At 40.6% G+C, this 7,507-nt stretch overlaps 1 long non-coding RNA gene across 1 annotated transcript in view; it reads right to left on the reverse strand.

Moving 5' to 3' along the window:
• The window catches only part of LOC140187348 (uncharacterized), a 37,207-nt gene extending 30,405 nt beyond the window's left edge, over positions 1 to 6,802 (reverse strand). The window contains exons 1-2 of the long non-coding RNA XR_011883073.1: positions 6,705 to 6,802; positions 5,996 to 6,097 (exon numbers count right to left, since the gene is read on the reverse strand). This is a non-coding gene — a long non-coding RNA (uncharacterized lncRNA). The remainder of the gene's footprint in view (positions 1 to 5,995; positions 6,098 to 6,704) is intronic.
• Between the last annotated feature and the right edge of the window lie 705 nt (positions 6,803 to 7,507).

Here is a 7,507-nt window from a genome sequence, read left to right on the forward strand (position 1 = left end):
GAACAAGCAAGTTAACCCATGGATGCCCATTATTGCAGTAGGCTAAATCCTGGGCAGTCACTGGATGGCTGTTTAAAGCATAAGAGTAATTAGCTTTATTAAGATAAAGCCTAGCTGTTATAACAGTCCAGGCATTGTCCAACTCATTGGCTTGGTCAAATGGCCTAATTCTGGTTCTGCTCTGTGATTTTCCAAAAAGATGTTGGGTACCTAAGGTAGGATGAGGAGTAGAAGTAACTAATTTGGAACATGTTATATGTTGGTGTATCATATTAATTTTTGTAAAACATTGAATGAATGAATGTCTGAGAACAGTTCAATATGCCAATTTAACTCTTTCTGAACTCATAGCATGTGGGGATTGTATGTCTGTTAATGAGTAACAGACATAATGAGTATGTCTGTTGTAGAGTGTCTTTATGAGGTAAATACTGTAGGTCTGTTAATGTCTAATGTCTACTGATAGCAGCTGGACCCTTTCTTAATCTCAGTCAGCATTAAAATTCAAATGTCTGTCAAGCTGGTTTGTTGGAATCTATTTTGGATTCGGGTTTATCGCTATAGGTAATATTAAGATTCTTTTGTAAGTCAAAGGAATGTTGTGATCTACAAGATTATGAAGAATGACCATTCCAGTGACTAATTGATTTATGAGGACTGTGCTAATGGACACAGAATGTGTTTGAACAAAGTAAGCCTGTGTTGAGACAAAAAAACAAAAGAACAAGAGTTTGGCTGTTTCAAGATGTCATTATGCGTTGGCAAAACTCTTAATTATTGGGGTGCCTTTCCTGCTTTCGTTGGACTTTAAGCAGGGCCAGAAATTATGAATGATTCCTATGATCAATGGGTGATTTCACAAGTGAGCCAGAATTTGGAATTCATAGAACATAGAACATAGAAAACCTACAGCACAATACAAGCCCTTCAGCCCACAAAGCTGTGCCGAACATGTCCTTACCTTAGAACTACCTAGGCTTACCCATAGCCCTCTATTTTTCTAAGCTGCATGTATCCATCCAGGAGTCTCTTAAAAGACTCTATTGTTTCCGCCTCCACCACCGCCGCCGGCAGCCCATTCCACGCACTCACCACTCTCTGTGTAAAAAACTTACCCCTGACATCTCCTCTGTACCTACTTCCAAGCATCTTAAAAAAATGCCCTCTCCTGCTAGCCATTTCACCCTGGGGAACAGCCTCTGACTATCCACACGATCAATGCTTCTCATTACCTTGTACACCTCTATCAGGTCACCTCTCATCCTCCGTCGCTCCAAGGAGAAAAGGCCGAGTTCACTTAACCTATTCTCATAAGGCATTTTCCCCAATCCAGGCAACATCCTTGTAAATTTTCTCTGCACCATTTCTATGGCTTCCACATCCTTCCTGTAGTGAGGCGACCAGATTTGAGCACAGTACTCCAGGTGGGGTCTGACCAGGGTTCTATATAGCTGCAACATTACTTCTCGGCTCCTAAACTCAATCCCACGATTGATGAAGGCCAGTGCTCCGTATGCCTTCTTAACAGCAGAGTCAACTTGCATAGCAGCTTTGAGTGTCCTATGGACTCGGACCCCAAGATCCCTCTGATCATTCACACTGCCAAGAGTCTTGCAATTAATGCTATATTCTGCCATCATATTTGACCTACCAAAATGAACCACCTCATACTTATCTGGGTTGAACTCCATCTGCCACTTCTCAGCCCAGTTTTGCATCCTATCAATGTCCCGTTGTAACCTCTAACAGCCCTCCACACTATCCACAACACCCCCAACTTTTGTGTCATCAGCAGGTGTACTAACACATCCCTCCACTTCCTCATCCAGATCATTTATAAAAATGACAAATAGTAGGGGTCCCAGAACAGATCCCTGAGGCACACCACTGGTCACCGGCCTCCATGCAGAATATGACCCATCTACAACCATCTCTTTGCCTTCTGTGGGCAAGCCGGTTCTGGATCCACAAAGCAATGTCCCCTTGGATCCCATGACTCTTTACTTTCTCAATAAGCCTTGCATGGGGTACTTTGTCAAATGCCTTGCTAAAATTCATATACACTATATCTATGGCTCTACCCTCATCAATGTGTTTAGTCACATCCTCAAAAAATTCAATCAGGCTCGTAAGGCACGACCTGCCTTTGACAAAGCCATACTGACTATTCCTAATCATATTATGCCTCTCCAAATGTTCAAAAATCATGCCTCTCAGGATCTTCTCCATCAGCTTACCAGCCACTGAAGTAAGACTCACTGGGCTATAATTTCCTGGGCTATCCCTACTCCCTTCCTTGAATAAGGGAACAACATCTGCAACCCTTCAATCCTCCGGAACCTCTCCCGTCCTCATTGATGATGGAAAGATCATTACCAGAGGCTCAGCAATCTCCTCCCTCGCTTCCCACAGTAGCCTGGGGTACATCCCGTCCGGTCCCGGTGACTTACCCAATTCCCCTGATAACAGTGATAATCTAGTAGTGGCTGACAATCGCGAGCCCTGAAATCTATGCAATTTGCTATGTAGCATTTTTAATGGTTCATTTGTGCTTTCTGTTTTATGATAATAAATGAGGCTTAAGTTACTTTGTTGTGCTTGTACGCTTATTACCACATCTCCTGAACACTCCAATAGCTGGAGTCTGGTTAATCCAGCCCATTACAGTTGGTTAAGAAACATTCCAAACAATAGATTCTTCACAAAATATTATGTAGAATAATTTAACTCTTATTCTCAGAGCTTCTTTCCCAACATAATCCAACATAATCCTCCTTTTGTAGAAAAAAGCTCTCCAATAAGACAAGATATAAAATGTGAGATGTGACAAAGCTTTGGTGAACAGATGCAGGGTTTTCAGGTACTGCAGTCTCTTAGGGGTAACCACACTCCACATGTTTTGTTTGAACTATACAAACCCCTACTATTGTTTTATAAAACTTACATTCATTTCACACAACAGATTTCTATTTCTCATTGCAATAGTGACATCTTTTGCTTTTTATGATTGTATTTTTTCATTACCCTGTGGGAAAACGTTTCTAGAAAAAAATTATGGGCAAGAACAGAAACAGAAACAGGTATTGAAAATAGAAAATGACGGAAATGCTCAGGAGGTTAGGCAACATCTGTGATGGGAGAAAAACAATAAATGGTTCATCGAAGACTTCAATTCATCATCACTTCTTTTCCAATTATTCTATAATTCTCCGCCATTTTTTTTCAGGACATCCTTAGAGTTGAATACAAAAGTAAAATGTTGTAAGTGCTGGCATTTATCTCTACAAGTTCCAACAGCTGGTAGAATCCTGCACAAATACCTCTTTCCAAACATGCAGGCTGAGTGCACTTCCAGATTCTCTAGCTGCCTTCGCTATCCAGAAGTCTAAACAGCAAAACAGTAGCTTAGCACAGGACATTGAAAGAATTTTTTAAGAAGTCTTGATGCTGGAAATATAAACGAAAACTGAAAATGCAGGAACATTCAACAAGTCAGGCAGCCTCTGTGGAAAGCCAAACAGAGTTAACATCTCAAGTCGAAATAAGTCTTCAACTTGAAACATTACCTTTGTCCTCTTTTCACAGATGCTGCTCAGCCTGCTGAATGCTTCCAATAATTCATGTTTTACTTCAATGGACAGAAATGGCTAGAGTGAAGGATGGCTTGTAAAGGCAAGTTATATCTTTCCAATTAATTGGGCTTGCTTAAATGTTTTCAAGCATTTAGTAATATTCTAAGTACATACCTTTTATTTTTATTGTAAATTGTGGCCATTTAAACATATATTTTATTGTTTAATAGTTTTGCCACTAATGAACAAGATACCACATAGATAGTTCACAAGTTTGCCCCAGCAAGGTACCAAGATTTACTACTAGGAAGTAGCATCAGACTGGTGCTTGGGGCAGCACAGGCAGTTATTGATGCTGGGAGAGAGCAAGCCTCACTTAGCGGGCAGCTAAGAAATCCCAACTGGCAGCTGGGGAATTTAAAATCTAGGAACTGGTTAAAATTGGAATAAACATTGAAAATGACAAATGGTGATTGTGAAACAGGTAGATTGCCATAAGAAGTAAAGATCTTGAGGGAAGGAAATTTGCCCCTTTACCTGCTGTAACCTGAGGCACAAAGGGATTTGGGGGCCCTTGTGCAGGATTCCATAAAGGTTAATTTGCAGGTCAAGTCTGTGTTGTTCGTCCATCGTTGACGTCGATGAAGACCTCAACACCATGGTGGTGGTGTCGAGACTAGCGCTTGATTTGAATTTACATGAGGGAGAGTTTCGTAGCGTCAGCCCCACTCTCTCTTCCCAATTCCCATCTGGATCCAGTGGCAAGATAAAGTTGAGATGGCTGGAGATGGGACTAGGCACAGTAGATGACCAGGACATCTTCTGTGTCTTGTCGTTCTCTACGCATTCCACAACACTTGCAGAGACCGGCTTCTTGACCGTTGGATCTTCCATTGGTCTCGTCCACTCAATCTGCCGGAGTCTATCTTCACATGCTGGGATAGACATCTCCCTATCTCACCGAGGGTTTGAGACCCATCTGCTACCCTCACCTGGTTTAGCTGGCCTGTCGAAGCCTTTGCCCGGGGTGTGGCCACTGTCACATGCAAACAACTACGGGGAGCCACAGGTGAGAGCTGAGTGCCAGGTGGGGACCAAAGGTGGACACGAAAAGGACACGACATGCTCCCCCACCAGAGGTGCTACCCCTCCCTGACACCCCATACACCCCAGTCAAGTCTGTAGTGAGGAAGGCAAATGCGATGTAAGCATTCATTTCAAGAGGACTAGAGTATAAAAGCAAGGATGTATCGTTGAGACTTTATAAAGCCCTCACTTGCAGCGTTGGGCCTCTTATCTTAGAAAGGATATGCTGAAACTGGAAAGGGTACAAAGGAGGTCCACGAAGATGATTACAGGATTCAATGGCATGTCCTATGAAGAGCGTTTGATGGCTCTGGGCCTGAATTCACTGGAATTTAGAAGAAACCTAACTGAAACCTATCAAGTGGTGAAAGGTCTTAAAGGAGTGGATGTGGAAAGGATGTTTCCTATGGTGGGAGTGTCTAAGGCCAGAGGGCACAGCCCCAAAATAGAGGGGCATCCTTTTAGAATTGGGATGAGGAGGGAATTTCTTTAGCCAGTGTGGTGAATCTGTGGAATTCATTGCCACAGGCAGCGTGGAGGACAAGTTTTTTATGTTTATTTAAGACAGAGGTTGATAGATTCTTGATATTTGGGGCACAAAGGGACACAGAGAGAAGGCAGGAGCGTGGGTCTGAGAGGAAAAGTAGATCAGCCATGATGAAATGGTGGAGTTGACTCAATGGGCCAAATGGCCTAATTCTGCTCCTATATCTTATGGTTATATGGTACCTTACATATAATCTCACACCACACGCTCTGCTTACCTGTTACCTGCCTTCTGAAACAGTCAAACAAAACATGTAGTAAAGATCCATTAGGGGTTGATAATGAATGCTAGCTTTCCCAGCAAAGCCGACTTACAAATAAAGAAAGGGAAGTAAGTTTCAAAACTAAACATTTTTAATTAACCTTTATTACAGTAATAAACCTACTGCTGTCACTTTATTTGTTGTCAGGATTTTGTATTGGAACAATCATGTGAGCATGGAATTGAGTGCAGGTGAGAGAGAATCTCTGCAGCTCATCTGTCACTGATAGACCATGCAGCGTGGATTTAATGGAGTTGAATGTTGTAAAACTGCCAATTGCAAGAAAGGACAGAACACTAAACAGAGACCCTTTAAAATTACTCTGATTGTCAAAAAATCCTTAAAATACCAGTGAGAAATAGAATTAAACTGTCACTCTCCTGTTTAATAATTAATTATTTTTTGTGGATCCTCACATAAACCATTAATCTTTTGCACCAATAAACAAAGAGAGGTAAATACTAATTGTTTAAAAACTGCAAAAACATTAGCGTGATTGAAATAAAATGTAAAAAAATAGATTCTCACCATTTTCTGGCCCATTCCCTTTCCAGTAAAGCATTACCACCATTCAATTTGCTCTGTGGTGTGAGCTTGTTGTGAATGCCAATGAAATCACCATCATAAATCCTGCAAGGATAAAGTAAAATAGTCACTGAGAATTCTAACAGACAAAGGGTTGTGAATTCTGCTTCCCGTCTCAATTTATCATAAGTACTCCAGGATCCCACCTCAAATAAATTAAAAATTAAATGGATTGGTTTTTACTAAACAATATGGCAGCTGATTTTTTGCTGTGAGCAGTTCTCTGGTAGTATCTGTATTTCTGCTTATGAAAAGGTAAATAATGCAGATGCTGATGCTAATCCAGATTTGGGAACAGCTTCTTTCCAACTGTGATAAGACTGCTGAACGGATCCTGACCCCGATCTGGGCCGTATCCTCCAAATACCCGGACCTGCCTCTCGGTCTTTTTGCACTACCTTACTTTCCACTTTCTATTTATGATTTATAATTTAAATTTTTAATATTTACTATCGATTTGTACTCCAGGGAGCGGGAAGCGCAGAATCAAATATCACTGTGATGATTGTACGTTCTAGTATCAATTGTTTGGTGACAATAAAGTAAAGTATAATCTTGCTGGAAGTCTAAAATGAAACAGGAAATGCTGGGATTATCACTAAATTATGTGCATTTGTGAAGTAAGAACAGAGAAAAAAATTCAAGTCAATACATTACTGTCTTTCTTTTTTTTCAAAGGCTGCTTCATCTCCTGGTAGTTGTGTGTAGAGATAGGAGTGGGATTTCTGGTCAATGAAAAAGACTACTTGCTTTCTGATACTAGTACAGCTGTTCTTTTGACCCAAGATCTGGATTCATCTGGTTGACTGCAACTACTTGTGAAATTATGCTGGGTATTTATAGCTCTGTACAAATATGCATTGGGCTCATGGGGTAAGAAAAAAATAATCATCTAAATATGGGACTAAGTAGCAATCTAATGAATAGATGCCAATAGATGTGGCAATCCGGAAGATCATTACATTGTTGTAATTGGTCACATTGTAATATTGGTATTGTGGAACATGTTTGAGGAAGAATAAGGTTTTTTATGCATATTGTATGGTTTTCTTTGGTTTGAGTGTTTAATCCACAAAAAGAGAATGTACTCAGTACTAGCATCAATTACCTAACTGTATAAATATTCATTGCAAAAACTTTTTCAATATTTCCATATATTCATAGAGTTTACATTTTCCTTTGCTATTCAAACTAAACGGCTGCACAATAGCATAAATTACTGCTCTTGAGATGGATCTGGCATTTAGCTGAAGGACTAATCTATGAGAAGCTGTCACATGGACTCCTCTTGTTTCAGCAGTGATATCCTCCAGCTGATATTCAGTGCTTTTGTCAGTCCTTGGCTGCGATAGGCTTCCTCTTCCATCGTTGCGTGTCTCTGTACAGCAAAACACTGCAGCATCCAGCAAATTATAATAATCTTGCAGATCCTGCCAAAACTGTTTTGTAAGATAT

This window comes from Mobula birostris, chromosome 24 (assembly GCF_030028105.1).
Source record: "Mobula birostris isolate sMobBir1 chromosome 24, sMobBir1.hap1, whole genome shotgun sequence".
In the NCBI taxonomy this organism is placed as follows: Eukaryota; Metazoa; Chordata; class Chondrichthyes; order Myliobatiformes; family Myliobatidae; genus Mobula; species Mobula birostris.